The sequence below is a fragment of the Cibotium barometz genome, chromosome 6 (assembly GCF_041138505.1).
Source record: "Cibotium barometz isolate CiBa-2024 chromosome 6, ASM4113850v1, whole genome shotgun sequence".
Taxonomy (NCBI): domain Eukaryota; kingdom Viridiplantae; phylum Streptophyta; class Polypodiopsida; order Cyatheales; family Cibotiaceae; genus Cibotium; species Cibotium barometz.
The window spans coordinates 49,353,590-49,374,155 of NC_141051.1; the positions used below are offsets into that span (position 1 = coordinate 49,353,590).

Here is a 20,566-nt window from a genome sequence, read left to right on the forward strand (position 1 = left end):
GCAACTCCAGCAAGTATAATCCGAGGCATCTCTGATCCTGGTATCTCATGACTCTGGAAAGTGGTCTGAAACCCTCTCTGAACAGGCAGTGAAAACGGCCTCGTATCTCATAATATACTGGACAGTGACATATGTAATGTAACTCTGTCTCTGGCTCCATCTGGCACAACTGACAAATCTTGGCCTCAGCTGGTACTCCTCCGAATCAGCCAGTCTCAATCTCTAGCTGGTGTGAGGATGTGCGCATCTGACCGATAGCACACCGTACCCCATGAGAAAGATGAGTATCCATGTAGCTGGGTCTAATCACAAACCCATCCTCCGTGAGCTGGAGAAGATGATCTCTATAGAAAGCCATCTTCGTACCAAGCTCGTGTGTCGGCTGTATCCATGTCCTCCTAGTGTCCAGCTGAGTCAAGTCCTGCCTGTTAAGTCTCGTAATCTCTGCCCGTGTGAGAGAGAGGGAGGGTGCATCCAGGGAGTACTGAAATGGAGGTAGCCTGATGGAGGTAGCCTGTCCATACTAAAGCCATGCCGTTGGAACCAAGCTGTCATCTGTGCATACCAACATGATCCGTCTCCCTGTGATGCCAATTGTCGTGAAGACTCCAAGCATATCTGTCTCTAGGGAGAGCCCAAGTGCTCTGTATAAAGGAGACTGATCGAGTGAGTGTCTCTACTACCAATGGGGGGGCAGCCAGCTCTGCACGGATAATATCATGTGGTACGGACGCCTTGGCTCTAATCATCTGGCCCTAGAGAGAGAGAGAGAGAGAGAGAGAGAGAGAGAGAGAGAGAGAGAGAGAGAGAAAGTTATATTAATTGTCTTCAAGGATCCAAAGGGTCTATGAGACCAAAAAGTGTACAATGATGTCCATGAAATATCATCATGATGGAAAAAAAAAATGGAAAAAAAGCACAACAACAACAAAATGTATACAATGATGTCCGGAGACGGAGTGATCTAAAGCATCAATTTATGTGGTACTAGAAGCGGCCTGTCCAGGGTATCCCACATCACGGACTGGAGTCAACAGGCTTCCTAGATCCACTGGGTATGGGAAAGTTAGCAGGTTGTCCTCCTGTGGTCGGAAGAAATGCTGATGGTCGGCTGGAGGGGGTGTGGGCGGTGTCGGGGTCGGTGTTGGTGTCAGGGTCGGGGCTCTTGAGGAGTGACTCTCTGTGTCAACAGAGCTCAAGGAGGAAGAGTCTGAAGCAGCGCTGATCTGGATAATCTATGATCCTGTCCAGAGGCCCAAAGCTCTCTCTAAAAAGGCAATGAAGTCTTCCCCAGATCTCGTAGTACACTGCACAATGGAAAATGTAGTGCTCCTTTGACTCAGCCTCTCGCTGGCACAATCTGCAGATCCTGTCGTCCCCAAGTATCATCTCAGCTCTCTCCATCTCTATCCGATGGCAGTGTGAAGATACTCGTAGCTGGCCAACTGCAATGTGACATGTATATATCAAGGTACCCCGGCCACCACCCGATGAAGCCATCATCTGAGAGCCTCAAAAAGTCACCCCTGTAGTACTGCATCTTCCTGTGCAATAACGATGTAATCCATGTAGCTTGAATGTAAAGTCTGAGAAGAACATATCGGATCACCCAGTTCTTGTCCTCGTGCGTGAGCCTGAGGGAGGGGGCATCTAGACTATACTGAAGTGGTGAGAGGAGAGAGAGAGAAAGAGAAAGAAAGAAAGTTGTATTACCGTCTTCAAAAGGCCAAAATGACCTATGAGACCAAAATGTTACATCATGTCCATGGAATACATCACCATGGTATTGAAAGTAAATCTAAAAGAAAATAAAGAGAGAGAGAGAGATTATATTAACGTCTGTTAGAATTTGTGCATCTCTGTGTTTGGGGCTTTACCGTTTATCTGGTATTTTACACACTTTCTCCTATTTATTTGTCTAGGGCCTGTTGGCCATAGTAGCAACAGAATGGGAACGGAACGAAAGCACCACCAAGGGAATAGAAACGGGAAAAAGGGGGAACGGAAACGGGGAACGACCTAGATAATTCCTAGAAATGACAATAAATCTTAACATACAATGCTCATTTATATAACCAAATCAGAGACACACTAAAGTCTAGTGTACCACACAATTTGCATGGCTAGATACTAACACTGAACAGATCTCACAAGTCAAAATAAATTAGCCCACAGCATACATGACATAAGTGACAAAAGGCACAAAATGTGGCCCACGGCCTAGATAGAAGAAACAACCCAAGTCCAGAGTACAAGCCTCAAGGTGACAATGGCTACTGCCAGTGATGCCATCAAGGAGACTATCATCTATGTCATCCAAGAAAGCCATATCATCAAGACCAACATCTGCAACATCCAAATCTTCAACCCCATCTTGACCAGGATCTGCAAGTCCATGTGTCTCCTCATCATCCAAGGACTCCTCATCAAGCAATATAAACTTCTTTGGTTTGGGAGAAGCCATATCACCAAGCAAGCGCAAATTAGCACTTACAAAAATCAAGTCATTGACTTGTTTTGTCCCAAATTTGTTCCTCTTCTTGGATGCAACATGGCTAAACACACTCCATAGGTGCTCAATCGGAGAGGAGCTTGCACCTTGAGACAAGATCATTACTGCCAATGATTGAAGCTTTGGTGTACGAGCCCCACAATCCTCTCACCATAAAGCAGCCCCTATCTTAAACCTGTCTCTCTGTGCATCGACCGATTCAAACCTTCCTAACTTGGTCTTTCACCAACTTTCGTTTATCTGCATCACGAACCTGCCTAGAAAGCACTGTCTCCCAACCATCCATCACCTCATCATCGGCCTCTTGTCCACATCCTTGGAACTCGGGATCCAAGATATACGCAGCAGCATGCATAGGAGAATGATAACCATTCCATCGTGCTTCACATAATTCTCGATCCTCTACATATTTCTCACCAGACAAGCCCATTTCCCCTATTTTCTTGATCATTTGGTCAGCCCCCTCATAAACCTTGCCAAGGCATGGCTCCCGTCCATCTGCAATCCTCATCAAGCGCGTGATCGGCTTCATCACAACATTGATAGTGTTGACTTCATCCCAAAATGTGAAGTCTTGTATGGTTCTTGCAATCTCTATGCCGGCTCTTGACCGAGAAAGAGTGCATCCCATCTACTCATTACATACAACCAATTGCTTCAAAGGCAAGTGCACTTTGGATAACCTCTTCATCAGGAGAAAGTTATAACCAAAATGTGTCTTTGAGTACTTCAAGAGATCCTTTTTGGGCGATCTCTTGCGGAATTCATTCAAAATAAACTGATGGTTTTGAATGAAGCTTAGTATCTCCTTGCCTTTTTGAATGTGTGGATCAACCCATGGCAAGCTGCCAACATCCTTCAAGAAGTTGCTCAAACAATGAGTAAATCATGGACTAAATGTGATATGCGGATACCTGTCTTCAAGATTTAGACCAGCTGCTCTATTTATTGCCTCACCATCAGCTAAGAACTGAATAACATTCTGTGGTCCAACTTTCTCAATACCTTCGGCCCACTCTTCCACAAGCTGATCTGCAGCTTTTCCAGTCTCAGAAGCATCATGTGAGGAAATGAATTGCATTCTTCCTTGAGAATAAGCAATCATGCCATGAATGGACCTTTTTCGAGTGTCACTCCAGCCATCTGCAATAAGTGACACACCATTCTTTGCCCAACTTTCATGCACAGACTCTAAAGCACATTCAATTGCAGCTTTCTCCTTTTGCAACAAGGTGGTGCGTAGTGTCTCATACGAAGAAGGCTTGTATGTTGGGCCATACCGTGCAATCTCCTGGACCATTTCAATGAAATATGGAGACCTAGCAACATTGAATGCTATGTGATCATGATAAAAGAACCTTGCAATAGCTGCATCTACCCTCTCTTTCTTGCGGGGATCCCAAGCTGCTCCCAAAGTTTGCTGCTTGCTGGAGCTTGCACCCGTAGGCTGCATCCTGGGAAAATGCAAAGCTCCCAAGTCCTCCATACTACTGTCCATCTCCCAAGTGTACATCTTCCCCATGTCTATACTGAAGTAAGATGCATCAATTGTCGGTTTCTTTCGTGCACATGCTTTCTCCTCATCACTTGAGTACTTTGTCAAAAGCTCTCTACGCATTTCAGGTGTTGTCCCTGGGCATTTGTTCACTTGTGCTTTTTCATTGTTTACATGGCATAGATGTGCTCTCACACGGTTTTCTCCTCTCGACTTCTCTTTGTTACATTGCTTGCATTTCCATTGTGTTGCACTTGCCTTCGATGAATACAGTTCTAGCCTTTCAACCTCGTTCCACCAAGTAGCATTCGAAGCCGATCACTTTGAGCCCGAGGAAGCCATGATTTCTGCAAATTCGGGCAACAAGTTGAATAGACTTTCAAAGTTATCCATGATAGAGAAATGAGTCCTTTTCTGTCTACTGTATAATGGGGAGAGACTTGAGAGTCGAGAGAGAATAAGGAGTTTTAAATAACATCTGTCACAGTTTGGACTTTGCACAGTCTTATTCTGTCTCGACTCTCGAGTCTCTCGAGTGTAGGCACCGTCTCCGATGTGAGGATCCGCGAGCCCTGGGGCGTCTGGATCTGCCCAACTAGATAGCTCTCTCAACTAGAGTCTAGGGCGAAGATACTGATCATCAGGTTTGGTGACTTGGAGAAGAAGAAGGCCTTCCTCTCCAAAAGGATGGCCCTTAAGGGGGAAAAGATTTATTTGGATGAAGACCTTACACCGGCACAGATAGCACACCGGAAGGAACACATGCCGCGTGTGCTTGAGGCAAGGAAAGAAGGATAATGGGCGGTATACAGAGATGGCCGAGTCATCATTATGGAGAGGAGGTCCACTTGACGGTGCGCGGCCTATGAGACCTTGCGATTCACGGTGTGGAATTGCAACGGAGCCTTTAGAACAGATGCAGGATACTTTGAGGATACTTTCAGACACAGTGATATTGCTATGTGTACGGAAACCCATCAGTGCACAAACAAGAGGCTCCTTGACGTACGGGGTTATAGATGGGAATCAGTTTTCTGCCCTCAGCCACGCACAGTGGGAGGTACCAGAGGATCTGGAGGAGTGGCAATACTTTATAGGGAGGAGCTTCGTGGCAAAATACATGTGGTACATAGAGATGTAGATGCGAGGTACATGTGGGTCCGAATATGCAAAGAGGGGCTCCGCGAGCTATATGTGGCGGTATGCTACTTTCCCCCAGCCCACTCCAGGTTTGCACCATCAGGAGAGTCGCCCTATATACCTCTATATGATGATATCATGAGGTTTGCCAGTGTGGGAGACATATTACTATAGGGAGATTTTAATGCACGTACAGGCACAGAGCAGACAGAGCTGTATGATACTCAAGGGGCTATGTACCGGGAGATCACGACTGAGGATGTAGCAGAGATCAGCACAGGATGAGGGGGAGATTACAGATTATGGCAGGCATTTTCTCACACTCGGGAGTGGACATGGGTTGGTCATATACAATGGCTTATCGAGATGGCAAGGGTCAGATGCTCTCACACACTGGAACTCTAAAGGGGGAGCGAGCACAGTGGACTACTTGATGGGATCTCCTTCATTGATACCTGATGTGCGGGGTTTCACGATTTCCAGTAGGCCCATTGGCATAGCAGCCGATTATGCATACTGAGTTTCACACTAGTAGGTAGATCCCAGAGAGATGGGCCAGCCACTCATCTACCTAGGTACTCGAGAGATCAGTTTACACGTTAGACAGTTGGGGTTTAATGAGATGCAGTATCTGATGGCTTGTTCGCTTTAGACCCGCATAGCCCTCTGGATGAGATCACGAGAGGATTGGCAGGTGTACTACATGCATCCGCCTCATATGCATTTCCCTGCACTATGATCCCTTCCACCCACCCCCGCAGCACTGCCCCACAGAACAGTTGGTATGATGATGAGTGTCGTGAGACACGAGCACAGCTACAGCATGAGATTGGCATTGGGTCTCACATGCATAGACAGGCTAGGATGATCTTTCGGTGCCTTGTGTGGAGGAAGAAACGAGCCTATCTGGCTAAGCTAGAGGAGGAGATCTACCAACTCTTCCTGGGGAAGGACAGCAAGAGGGCATGGAAGATGTTTCAGGAGAGACAACCTGGTTCTCCGATTACTGCACCTGAGGCATGGCATACTTATGCTAGAGAGCTATATAATGCACCAGGACAGCCCCCCACCCCCCCTCCACTAGGAGCTAGACTGGCTAGCAGCACCTTTTTTACTATGCGGATGGTGCTAGATGCGATAGATGGGTTACAGAATGGAAAGGCACAGGATCATGATGGGCTAGTTGAAGAGCACTTCTCATATGCACGAGACACTTTGGCTCCGCTCATCGTACATGTGTTTAATCGTGCCATTTGTGAGGGTTTCCCGACAAGCTGGACAGAGCATATCATTGTACCACTCTTTAAGAGTGGGGACTCCATGGTACCAGGCAACTACAGGACGATCATGATTGGCCATTACTTGGCCAAACTATATGGCTCTATATTGGAGTCGGAGTTGAGTTGATGGGCAGAGAGGCATGGTCATTGAGCACATGGACAGGTTGGCTTCAGGAGAGGATTTACCACCTTGGATCACATACTGACGCTTCGGGCACTTATTGAAGAGGGCAAGGCACAGAAGAGAAGGATATACTGTTGCTTTGTGGACTTCCGCAAAGCCTTCGATACCGTACCACGTGCCAGGCTTATGCACAGGTTGCATGACATTGAGGTACCTGAGGATATGCAGTGGGTGATATATGCTTTGTATGAGTCTGTGAGACAGGCAGAGTCTGAGCTCTAGGCGGACTATCTGATAGGGTGACCAGCACAGAAGGGGTGAAGCAGGGATGCCCGCTATCGCCCACCCTCTTTGGACTGTACATTGATGCAGTCTCTGATTATGTAGATAGATTGGGAGGCCTAGGGGCATGCCTGGCAGGGGTGTTGATACCCATCTTGTTATATGTTGATGATATTGTTCTAATCTCAGACTCTCTGGAGGGATTACAGAGACACCTGGATGCATTACAGGCTTTCTGTGCGGATAGAGATCTGACAGTGAACCTTGGGAAAACCAAGGTTATGGTGTTTAACACCACACAGGCATGGGTGACGAGATCAGAGCCTCAGTTCACTTTCCGAGGGGAGCCGGTAGAGTACGTCATATGTCTACTTGGGAGTTACTTTCACAAGACCGCGTTTCTCCCTGAAGGAGGCAGCAGCAGCTAGATTAGCTCGAGGGCATGCAGCCTTGGGGGCACTTGAGAGGCAGTGTGCATACATATAGTTTCAGGAGCCACGTACCAAATTGTGGCTATTTGATACGCTTGTCACACCGACCCTCCTGTACGGAGCTCCCCAATATACATCATAGATCTCAGAGAGGGACAGATGAGGGATGGAGGCAAATGGAGAGACCACTGATTATGATGATTGCCCGCATGATTCGGAGCAAATCATCAGTACCACATGAGATTGTTCGGGCTGAGCTGGGTGCCCCACCAGTAGTAACCGAGGTCCTATTCCAGACAGTTACCTTTTTACAGCGGCTCTGGGAGCTCCCTCAGCAGAGGTACTCCCGATTGGCATTGACCTCATCCATACAGTTGGCAGAGGATGGAGATACTCATTGCTGGTATGCTCAAATGAGATCATGGTTTGACCTACATGGTTTGCGGATAGACAGTCTGGATTGTCCATTTTTGGATCTCACCCATTGAGAGCAAAACTGCATGATAAGGATGATATCATCAGAGTGGACACAGAGAGGACATGGACTAGCCCCCTTGAGCCTGTAGGCACGAAAATGGCTCATTACAAGAGCCATTTTCTACACCTCTCACCAGATGATTTTATCACCCACCCGACGTACATGGATGTACACCTATCACATTGGATACGATGTGCCATTGGACAGATCTGGACCTCATCACACCAGCTGCGGATTGAGACAGGGCGATATGTGCATCAGATCTTGGATGACCGCGTTTGTTAGGTATGCTACCAGGAGGTAGAGACAGAGGAACACTACATTTGCCGATGTACAGTCTATTATGAGATCCGAGAGAGATATCACTGCCTCTTACGAGAGGGTTTTGGGCCGTTACGCAGGGTCATGGAGTTTGAGGATCAGAGATGCCTGGGATTGTTTCTACTTGAGCTCAGGAGACACAGAGAGATCCTCTTGGCAAACAGGAGGGCGAGCCATGATGTACGTAGATAGAGGACCCTGACAGATTTCTTCGGCACCAGCACCAGCACCAGCACCAGCACCAGCACCCCAGCCCACACACCTCCTAATACCTCCTCCATTGGGCCATCAGGGCACCGACCACGCTCCCAAGGAGTCACCACTGATAGAGCAGTTATCTTATGTCGTGCTTGTCGGCCACGCCCACCAGGACCCGACCACGGCATCCTCACCATCGCCAGATCAGAGCCATTATTCGGAGGCGCCTACCTCGCTTCTACGACCTCTCCATTCTAGACAGCCCCATGGCGGAGATACTTGATCTAAGGAGAAGGCAACACTTCAAGTGATCAGCATATATGGATCTACCTAATATACATTTTTCAGTATTTGCCAGCTTTCTACTCAGTATCATCTCGGAGTCTTACAGTTCTGCTCTTATAACTGTAGGACAATCAGCTTATTGTACTTTTTAGTCTCATTTAGTTGTTCTCTTTGATGAGACACCAACTTCAGATGTACTCTCAGTTTTGGTCTCATAGGGCATCATGGCCTCTTAGAGACGTTAATATATCATTTCATTTTCTCTCTCTCTCTCTCTCTCTCTCTCTCTCTCTTTCTCTTTTCTTTCTTTGTTTCTCTCTCTGTAATCACACCAAGGAGCCTTATTGAGGCACAAACAAGACGCAAGGTCAACAGGATACCACTCAGACTGTCATTTATCTCACTAACTTCTTTGGACTTCCTCATGTGGATGTGACAGATCCTCAGCCCTATTGACACTTGCCGGGATTTGGAGACATGGACAGGACACCACCTGCCCTTGGAGCCAAGACCCACAAGCACCTCGCACACGTGGAGTTATCCGGGATCGGTCATAGACCCTTGAGAGAGCCAAACGTCCCTGTCCGCTGAGATCTAGACTCTCTTCCCTCCATCTCCAAATCCAGGACATCCTCTAGTGACATAGAGCACCTACGCCTTGAGTAGTGGACATTGCCTCACATGTATACCATCATAGATGAGGATGACACAAGATGAGCACCACTAATTGTACTGGCCTCATTGTACATGTAAGTACCGTGTAGTATGCGGGTTTATTTTTTCTTTGGCTTTTTATATATATATCTCCATGGTTTATGATTGTTCCCAGTATGGTACAGGATGGAGCTAGATAGGTTGCATATCATGATTGTATACTCCATGCATATAGCTTTGCATTCTCCTAGTAATAGAGCTCCATCCCCTGCACACCCAGATTCAGCTTTTTTATTCAGTACTTTTTCATTTTGTTGGGATGACAGAGGATACCCCATACAAGTCCTCCGATTTGTCTCATAGGCCGAGTTCGGTCTTTTGGAAGACGTTAATAAAATCTTTCTTTCTTTCTTTCTTTCTCTCTCTCTCTCTCTCTCTCTCTATATATATATATATATATATATATATATATATATGTATGTATGTATGTATGTATGTATGTATGTATGTATGTATGCAGATGCCCAGTATACTATGAGATTAGGGGGAGGTTTCACTGCCTCTTCCAACATGGATTTGGGCCACTTTCCAAGATCATGGATTTCCCAGACCAGAGATGCTTGGGACTTTTCCTCCTAGAGCTTCGCAGATACAGGGAGTCCCTTTTGCGGCCTAGACCAGTGGTACCCGTCAAAGGACCAGTATAGAGAGTTCTCACCGACTTCTTCCAGACCAAAGTGACGAGGGAAGACTCACCCACTACACCCGACCTTCAGGCTGATGTGGGAGCTCGGCTGAGAGGAGTGACACTAGACAGAGCCTTGAGCTACGCAGAGCCTGGCGCCCTCGACCTCGTGGTCCCCACCCACGCCCGCATCACTACAGGAGGATCAGAGCCATCATCTCCCACCACCGCATGACTTTCTCCTGCTGGCCCAGCTTTACTACATTGGGTGCCATGTTGCAGTGTCCTATGCGGGATATTTGAGGGTGATATGAGAGGTGGACACTTTTTGTTTTGGAATCAGATTTGACGTTTCAGCTCTTATTACTTTCTTTGATTTTTATTTTAGTACCCATGATGATGTATTTCATGGACATGATGTAACCTTTTGGTCGCATAAGCTGGAGTGCTATTGGAGCATCGCCTTAGGTAGAGACTTTGTGAAGAGGTCCACCGCATTGTCCTCCGTTGAACAAAACTCTAGCAAGGTGTCATCAACAAAAAACTTCTCACGAACAAAGTGCCTTTGGATGACTGTGGGTTCCGTTAGTGGAAACCCAATCTCGCCAAGTAACCTTTGCAACCTCACCACCTCGCAAGCACCACCACAAGCAGCCCGGTACTTTGCCTTTGTAGACGACAGGGCAATAGTTGGTTGCCTCTTGCTGCTCCATGAAATAGCTCTTGAGCCAAGGGTAAATCCGTAGCCTGATGTAGATCTCCTCGTGTCTGGATCTCCCCCCCAATCTAAGTCACTCCAACCTTGGAGCCGGACTCTATCCGTGTTCCCCCTCTAGTGTGATAGAAGAGCCCAAGATTCTTCGTACCCTGTAGATACCGCAAGATCTGCAATCCAACGTCCCAACGAGTCTTCAAAGGTTTTTCCATAAATGAGCTCAACAGCCCCACCGGGAAGCTCAAGTCCAATCTGGTGTTCAACAACCAAATCAATGAACCAAACTTCTTCCGATACAAGGAGGCATCAACCTGCTCACAAGGATCATCAACTATAACTTTGGTATGCCAAGTCTTGGGAACCTGCTGAAGACCATACAAGGCCTTCCAGAACCTGTAAACCATCCCCTGTTAACCTGGAACCTCAAAGCTTGGAGGCTACTCAACAGACACCTCCTCTTGCAAGTCACCATGTGCCACTTGCATGGCTTTCCTACAAGTCCCTTGGGAAAGAGCTTCCTCAACTGCAGTAGGCTCTTTGTCCCAAATGATATGAGACATCAAAGCATAGTTCACCTGCAAACGTTCCTCTGACTAACAAACGCAAGAATTGGAATGTTCTTGCCTACTGCTACCAACATCTGGCAAGCCATCCACCATTTGGTCCCGGAAAGCTTGCCACAGCGTATCCACATTCACATGGTCATGACGAAACCGCCACAAATCCCCTAATTGAGAACCTGTAAGAGATTGTTGAGAGTTTGTAAATCCCATTCTCTGCTGTGCCTTCCCATACAATCTGGCCTATTGCTTTGTCCCAGAGAGCAACAAAATGCTCATGGAACTCCCCCCGTACGCCAGTCTTGCAAACCTCATGCACTGACAACATATGAAAACCAAGGGATAGGACAAAAAGAACCTGGGAGGAATGCTTCTCCCCTCCGCCATCGGGAACGATCTCTAACCTACCCTCACTGTGAATAGGGATAGTGGACTTGTCACCAATCAGGATGTGACCGGCGTGCCTTCTAAGATCGTGTAATAACTCTTGGGAAGGAGTTATGTGCCTGGAAGCACCACTGTCGAGAATCTAGTCCTGAGTGTCCCTAGCGGTGAGTCCAACCGCCTCCCTGCTCGAAGAAGATGAAGCGTCTGTGTCCATAATCTCCAAGTGCACAAAAGCTGGAGTCTTCACGATTACTGTTGAGGAATCTGCACCCTTCTCGGTGCTCTGCTTAGGACATTTCCTCCAATAGTTGCCCTATTTCCCTTTGCCCTTACTGCGGCCTTTCGACCGCTGGCCCGTTAAGGCCTCAGAACCTCTGGCCTGTGGAGGGTTCGTAAAATGCTCTTCCTGGTCCAAGACTATAGGCACAAGCTCCTCCCATGTGATGGTGCTGAACCTCCCACTGGTGATCAAAGAGAAGTAGAAAGCTGAATATACTGAGAGGTCATATGAGACACCAAAGTGATGGCCATGTCTTCTCAAGATATCTCCTTCCTAGCCTGAAGAACCTCTTGTTGAAGAGCCTGCAACTTGTTGATGTGCTCCCGCATCGTCCGAAGACTTTGCAGGATTCATCACCTGCATTTGCACTTCCAAGGAAATCCGCTTCATGGGTGATACCCTGTTATACAGAGAAGCCAAATGCTACCAAATCCCTCTAGCCAGCACCATGTGTTTGATATGATTAATCACCTGTGATATGCAATTAAGGAAGATGAAAGAACGCACACGGGCATTGACATGATCCCTGTGTGGGAGAAACAGGAATTAGGGTTAGGTTAATTCATGTGGGAGACATACACAGAGAAGAACAAGGGAGAGAGAGAGAGAGTTGTGGGGATAAGTCAACTCATAATGATATGAGTGTGTGACTCCCCTATCACACATGTATATTGCACTAGTACACACAGTGCACTTAGTACATTAAAAGTACTAAGTGTACTATGTACTATAACTTATGGGCTTGTACACACTATAAGGGTGGGCATAGTGCCTTTACCCCAATAACCTCCCACTTAAAGGCAAAGTGCCCTTAAATGAAGGAAAAGAAAAAATCAGCATGTACATGATAATATACAAGGCCATATCAAGGCTGAAACTGGCCTCATCCAATGCCCATCAAGTGTCTGCAATGAGCAAACCGCTCCGGAGGCAAACTCTTTGTCAACAGATCAGCCGGGTTGTCATCCGTATGAATCTTAACAAGCTGAATTTGCTTGTTCTCTATCACCTCTCTGATGAAGTGATACTTCACATCCACATGCTTCGTCTTTGCATGAAAGACAGGATTCTTTGCCAACTGGATGGCACTCTGACTATCACAATGCAACAATGGAATATCCCCTGTATAGCCCAAATCAACCACTAACCGAGATAGCCATAATGCCTCCTTGCAAGCCTCTGTGGCTGCAATATACTCGGCCTCTGTAGTAGATAAGGCTGTGCACTTCTGCATCATGGATATCCATGACACAGCACCTCCTGTGAATGTAAACACATAACCGGTAGTAGACTTCCGGTTATCTGGATGACCGGCATAATCCGAATCCGTGTAACCATGCACTAATGCATCCTGTTTGCCAAAGCAAATGCACAAATCCTGTGTGCCCTTCAGGTATCTCATGACACCTTTCACTGCTTCCCAATGCTTCTTGCCAGGGTTGGCCATGTATCTAGAAACCACTCCCACTGCAAATGCAATGTCCGGCCTAGTAGCAACCATGGCATACATGAGACTGCCACAAGCTGAAGCATACGGAACCTTGGCCATATCAGCCCTGTCTCTATCCGACTGTGGGCTGTCCATAGCACTGAGTTTCACATATGGAGGCAAAGGAGTACTAGTCTTCTTCCCCCCGTCCATATTGAACCTCTGCAAAACTTTGCCAATGTATTCCTTCTGAGACAAATACAACACATGCTGATTTCTGTCCCGAAGTATCCGCATACCCAAGATGTGATTTGCATCACCCAAATCCTTCATATCAAAGGTTTGATGCAGCCTCTGCTTCAAGGTATCCATCTCCTTACGAGATTTCCCGGCAATCAACATATCATCAACATACAAGATGAGGATCAATAGACTGCCATCCAAAGCTTTCTTAGTGTACAAGCAGTGATCTATGTCACTTCTCCTGAATTTCTGGGATTTCATGAATGTATCAAATTTATGATACCATTCCCTTGGTGCCTGTTTGAGCCCATAAAGACTCTTTTTCAGCTTGCATACAAGCTTCTCCTTTCCACTCACTGCATAACCCTCTGGCTGCTGCATATATATCTCCTCATGGAGATCATCGTGAAGAAAAGCAGTCTTCACATCCATCTGAATCAAGTCCAGATCATCATGCGCAACCAAAGCCAACACAGCTCTAAGTGTGGTCATTTTGACCACTGGAGAGAAGATCTCATCAAAGTCCACACCATATTCCTGCTTGAAGCCCTTAGCCACTAACCTGGCTTTGTATCTTGGCTTTGCATCAGGTGCAACTTTGAGCCTGTAAACCCATTTGCATGGCAAAACCTTCTTGCCTACAGGCAAATGCACCAACTTCCATGTTCCATTTTTGTGCAGAGAATCCATCTCTGACTTCATGGCACGCTCCCAAAGAGCCTTGTCTGCCCTCTGTAAAGCCTCCTTATAACATGAGGGCTCCCCACAGTCAGTAAGCATTAAGTAGTCAACCCCTGGAACAAACCTGTCAGGGGCTTTGGAGGGTCTTGTGGACCTCCGTACCCAATGACCATCATTTGCAGGTTGCTATCCAGCCTGCATATCACCCATTGGTGGCTCCTGTTCCATGCCATAAGGCTGAAAAATCATGCCCGGTATCTCCTCTAACTGTGGTATATCCATAGGGATATCTTCTGCCATCTCTGGCTGTCCATTTGGACCATTTTCAGCACCATTTAAGGGCTGGTTTTCCTGCTGTAATGGCTGATTTACAGCCCTTTGTTGTTGTCCATGATGTCCATCATCATCAAAGATGACTCTGCCAGGCTCCTGTTGCCTTGCAGGCTCCTTATACATGCATGTTTCATCAAAAATGACATCATTGCTGCGTATGATCTTTCTATTCATGGGATCCCAAAGTCTATACCCCATTTCACCTCTGTCACCATAACCTAGGAATATGCATTTGTGAGACTTAGGATCAAGTTTGGTGCGCATTTCCCTGCGTATGTGCACGTACGCAACGCAACCAAACACTCTCAAGTGCTTGTATGACGGAGGCTTCCCTGTCCATACTTCTTCTCGCACTTTCCCACCAAGCCTCGTGTTAGTTGACCTGTTTATAAGGTGAACGGCTGTCATAACAGCTTCAGCCCAAAAACCATGAGGTAATGCAGCATGTGACAACATAGAACGGACCTTCTCCTGAATGGTCCTGTTCATCCTCTGCTGTCCCGTTTTGTGGAGGATCATAAGGAGTAGAGAGCTCCCTTTTGATGCCTTCAACATCACAAAAGTCCTGAAACTGTTTGGACATATACTCTCCACCATTGTCGGAACGCAAAGCCTTCAGTGTTTTGCCAGTTTGATTCTCAACAAGAGCAACAAACTTCTCAAACACTGAGAATGTATCACTTTTCAAACGAAGAGGATAGACCCACACCTTGCGTGTGGCATCATCAATAAAAGACACAAAGTATTTTGCCCCTCCCAAAGAAAGCTGAGGCATCTCACATACATCTGTATGCACAAGCTCTAACTGAGCATCTTTCTGTCCAAGAGCTTTCTTGTGGGGGCACTGTAGTTGCCTACCATATATACAATGCTCACAAAACTGAAAACTTGAAAACTTTAGAGAAGGCAAGTAACCCAAACGAGACAATTGCTCCATTCCTTTGACACTCATGTGTCCCAACCGGCTATGCCACATAGAAATTTCCGGCAGCTCGGTTGCATTTACATTAGCATGGTGACAAACACCTGCATGCATGAAATAAAGAGTGTCCACCTTAGAGCCTCTGGCAACAACCAGTGAGCCCTTACTAATCTTCCACTTTCCACGACCAAATGTGGTAACATAATCAGCATCATCAAGCTGTCCAGTAGAAAGCAGATTCTTCTTGATCTCAGGCACATGCCTGACATCATGGAGCATAAGCTGTGAGCCATCTGAAAACACAAGCCTCACATCACCTCTGCCAAGAATCTTGCATGCATGGTTATCACCCAAATAAACCACTCCTTCATTGCCAGCAGTATACCTGACAAACAAGTCTCTGCAACCTGTGACATGAAAGGAGGCACCTGAATCAATGATCCATGAGTGCATACCATGACCACCTGTAAGAAGTGAATGGGCATCAAGTGAAGACGTAAAGAGGACCTCATCCTCACTGCCACCTGCATGTGACACATTGATTTCTTCAATCTTGACTCCACTTTTGCCCTTTGGCTTTACATCTTTGGCTTCATCTTTCTCTTTGTCTTTGCCTTTTCCCTTTTCCTTTTGATCATTTTTCCATTTGTAGCATTGCTTTTTAATGTGTCCCTTCTTGCCACAATAATGGCATTCCAAATCCTTTTTGGAGCGAGACTTGCTCCTTCCCCTTTCTTGGCTTTTCCCCCTTTGCTGGGATCTCCCACGTGCATTCATTGCATTGGACTTTCCAACAGAGTTGTTTTTCCTGTTCATCTCTTCTTGAAGAAGAGCACCCTCAACATCTGTATATGACAGCATAGCATTCGAATTGCTAGTGGCTGTCCTGAATGTGTCCCAACTCTCTGGCAAAGTGCATAACAGAAAAGTTGCTTTGAACTCATCGTCCATTGTCAACTTTTGATTAATGACCTGGCTGACAATACCATTAAACTCATTTAGATGGGCTGTCATAGACACCCCTTCCTTCATTTGAAGACCTATGAGTTTCTTCAACCAATACACTTTGCTTGAGGCACTTTGTTGGGCATACAAGTCTTGCAATCTCTGCCACATTCCCCAAGCTGTCTTCTCTTCACGAATGCTGAAAAGTAAAGAGTCTGACACAGACAACATGATAGTAGATCTTGCCAGCTCATCCATATCTTCCCACTCTTCAGCAGTAAGAGAAGCGGGCATCACACCCCTTTCTTTGATAGGCTTGTGCTGCTTTTTCTGGAGCAACACATTGTAGCACTGGGTTTGCCAAATATCATAATTATGCGAGCCTTCAAGCTTCTTGATGTGAAGCAATGAAGAGCTCTCACCTGTGGTTGCCATAGCAATATGCAACCTGTCAATGCCTGACTCCCTACAAAATGTGCAAACACTGCACCAAAAGCACACAAAGTGCTGACAGTTGTTCTCCCAAGCTTTATCTCCCACTGCGGAAGCAAGAATGCAACTTTTCTCCCACATTATGTGATGAAATCACCAAAATCTGGTTGCTGCAGATTTTGGACAGCACCTTAAATGTGCTCTGTTGCCCTTCCAAAGTACTGTACAACAGTACCAATTGCTCACAAATGATGTACCAAACCTGTACCGGCAAGTACAGCAGCTGAAATTGAACCTTTTGGTCACTCAAAACAGTGTACAGCCATGCCAAAACTTGCACAAAGCTGTGCCAAATCTGTACCAGCAGGTACAATAGCAATAAATGCTCTCCTGGCTGTCCAAATGAGTGAAAATCAGACTTTTACAGTCCTGTACACTGCATACAACAGTCCCGAACAGAAATTGGGCAAAAGCCCCTTGACTGCAAGCTGATTTTTGAGGATTCAAGGCATAAATGTCTTGCCTGCTGCTTTGCCAAGCTTAACAAGCATAAAAACTTGAGAAGCCCCTTGATTTAAGATCAATTTCTGATCATACATGGTACATTGACGCACATGAAGGCATCCAGAGTGTTCACGATGCTTCCCCCTGGCCACATATACATCAAATACATGAAAGCCCCTTGATTTACAGGCACATTGAGTGCTTGTAAGGCATCAACACATTATCCACAGCATCAAATGCGATTGCCTGCATGCAAATCAATCCAATCGGCACAAATGATTTGCCTGCATGCAAATCAATCCAATCGGCACAAAAGCCCCTTGATTTGCACTGCAATTTGCTGCAATTTTGCCCAAATGTGCGATTTTTCACATCATACAGCATGTATGAGTGCTTAATTGCACAATTACATCAAAAGCCCCAAATTTCGACATTCAATTTCCTGCAAATTGATCCTGATTGTGACCAATGTCACCCAATTTTGCCAATTTTGCTCAAAATTGAGCAATTCGACACCTATACCTGCTCAATTGTTGATTGTACTTACTCAATTGCAAATCCCAAAAAAAAATCGAGGAAAATACCTTGTAATTTCTGATTTTTCTTCAATTTGCAGGCCGAATTTTGTTGTTGCATGAAAAGGGGGGTGATGATGCTGCTGCTGTTCTGTGCAGGTGGGCAATTTTGATCCAGGTGCTTGTCTGTAAAGATGAAAGACGAACACTTCTCCAGCCACGTTATGGCGTTCAGGAATGAAGTCAGTAAAACCACTCTCCAAGTCCACGAGATCCCAGGCAGCGGCACTTGGAGAAGATGGTGTAGGAAGAGAAGTTGAGCACTGATTGGGTCTGCGCTAAGGGGAACGCCGAAGGCTGCTCGTCTTTCGAGAGCTGACGGAGAGAAAACCGCGCCTTTCTTCCTGTGACTCTGGCCGGAGGCCTGCGCATCAGACTTGAGCTCGGCTACCGCCGCCTCCGACTTCGCTCGCTTGCCTTCGCCTAGCGCCTAGTAGTTGGCTACGCGGCCAGTTGTGCGCGCTAGCCTCCTCGCTACCTCAGCCACGCTACGGGTTCGCTACAAGCTTGCCTCCGCGCTATGTTCGCGCTGTTGACGCCCGCTGACGACTTCGTCTAGTAGCCTTCGCCTGATGGTTCGCTCGCAACACTCCAACTCCTGTTCGCCTAGCTTCGCCTAGCGCCACTCGCCTAGGTGGCCAGCCGACGACTAACGCCCAGCGCTCGCCTTCGCTCACTTCAGTGGCTCGCTTGTTCGCCAACGCCTTTGCCAACGCTTCTTCGCTCCACGCTCAGCTGCCTTGCGTGTGATTCAGTGCAGAAGTGGCTGCCCGCCACCTTCTCCTTCCGCCCACCTGATTGCTGTCTAGTAGTTCGCTTCTGGCCTCTTCACACACAGGCTAATGGGAGAGTCGAGCTGCTGGCTGCCTTGCACACAGAGCAGTTGTGTAGGAGAAGGAAGAATCCCCTACGAGCCAGTGATTCAGCACTCGAGAACAAACCCTAAACCAGGGCTCTGATACCAGTTGTGTGGGAGAAACAGGAATTAGGGTTAGGTTAATTCATGTGGGAGACATACACAGAGAAGAACAAGGGAGAGAGAGAGAGAGTTGTGGGGATAAGTCAACTCATAATGATACGAGTGTGTGACTCCCCTATCACACATGTATATTGCACTAGTACACATAGTGCACTTAGTACATTAAAAGTACTAAGTGTACTATGTACTATAACTTATGGGCTTGTACACACTATAAGGGTGGGCATAGTGCCTTTACCCCAACAGATCCCATAACTGTGCTTGAGCCTCCCGTTCTTTCCGAGTAGAGGGTAAAAGCTTCCCGTCCTCCAACTCCGGCCGTGGAACACCAACCACAATGAAATCGGCCAAGTCAAGACTCCAAGATAGACTCCATCCTTCCAGATGCCGTAGTTGGCCCCGTCCAACTCTCGATCTACCGGGAATGTGGGGAGAGTGGGGATCTTCACGTGCCTCTGAGCATACTCAAGCGAATCTGCCATCTCAAGGGTTCACAAGGTCTTGTGAAGGGAGGGTGGGTGGGAAAAAAATGAAGAAGAGGCTGCAAACAATATGCAAGGTGGCTGTCCAACGGTGATGGCCGCCTTCTACCCGATCTCCAAGTCCTAAACAGCCCAATAAATCTCCAATCAGCACCAAAAATCAGCTCAAGGTCCCAATGTCTCCAAGCTTCAAGCCACGTGGGGCTCTGATACCATGTCGGAATGCACAACGGAAAAATAAGTCAAGTGCTATAGAGAACAAAACACAGAAGTGTAGAGAAAGAGAGGCTGTATAAACTTTGCTATATACACAAGATCTGGTACAAAAGGAAGTGGGGGAGCAAGGGTGGTATTTATACCACCCTAGGCTGCTGGTTGACCAGCCCAAAAAGACTGGGTGCACACATGTCCATGACTGAGAAATGACCAGTCGGCCAGCACTTGTGCAGTCGGCCAGGACAAGACATGGTCGGCCAGAAGAAAAACACAGTCGGCCAAGACCAGATCACGTCGGCCAGCACCAGACAGTCCCCACGACCAAAAACAGGGAGAAAAAAACACGGAAAAATGGGAAAAACTCCTCGGCGGGCACACCCAAAAACAGGGAGAAAAAAACACGGAAAAATGGGAAAAACTCCTGGGCGGGCACACCCACAACAAAGGCCCTTATTGAGTAATATGTATAGGCAGGAGATGACTGCTAACATCTCTCTCTCTCTCTCTCTCTCTCTCTCTCTCTCTCTCTCTCTTATAGACCCTTTTTGTTTTGTCTTTGTAGGTCCTTCAATTCTATTGTAAACTTGAGTATATCTTCTTTCCTTGTCATCTATCAACGTCCTCATGTGCACAGTTGCATAGAAACACGTTTCGTACAGGTTCGAAACGTACGAAACGTTTCGAAACGTTTCGTCCTGTATGAAACGCGTTTCATACATCATGCATATTTTAAAAACCTTAAAAACGTTTCCTTTCATACATCATGCATATTTTGCATTCCCTTTGGAGGAATGAGGAGCAATACCTCAATGAGGAGCTAGAGTCAGGATGGGTCGAGTACATTACCAAGTTGGTGGGAGTGGGAGGTGATATACAGCTTACGAGAAAGCTCGAGGATGAGCTTCTCATTTACCGCAACGGTAGCCATATGTTTGGGCGAGCTACTTCATTGCTCAGGGAGACACAGTTGGAGCCAGTGTCTTGGTGGGAGAAATACG

At 46.7% G+C, this 20,566-nt stretch overlaps 1 protein-coding gene across 4 annotated transcripts in view; it reads left to right on the forward strand.

Annotated features, from left to right (window-relative positions):
- The window catches only part of LOC147637827 (uncharacterized), a 78,891-nt gene that overhangs the window by 28,860 nt on the left and 29,465 nt on the right, over window positions 1–20,566 (forward strand). The gene's annotated exons all lie outside the window — the stretch shown is intronic.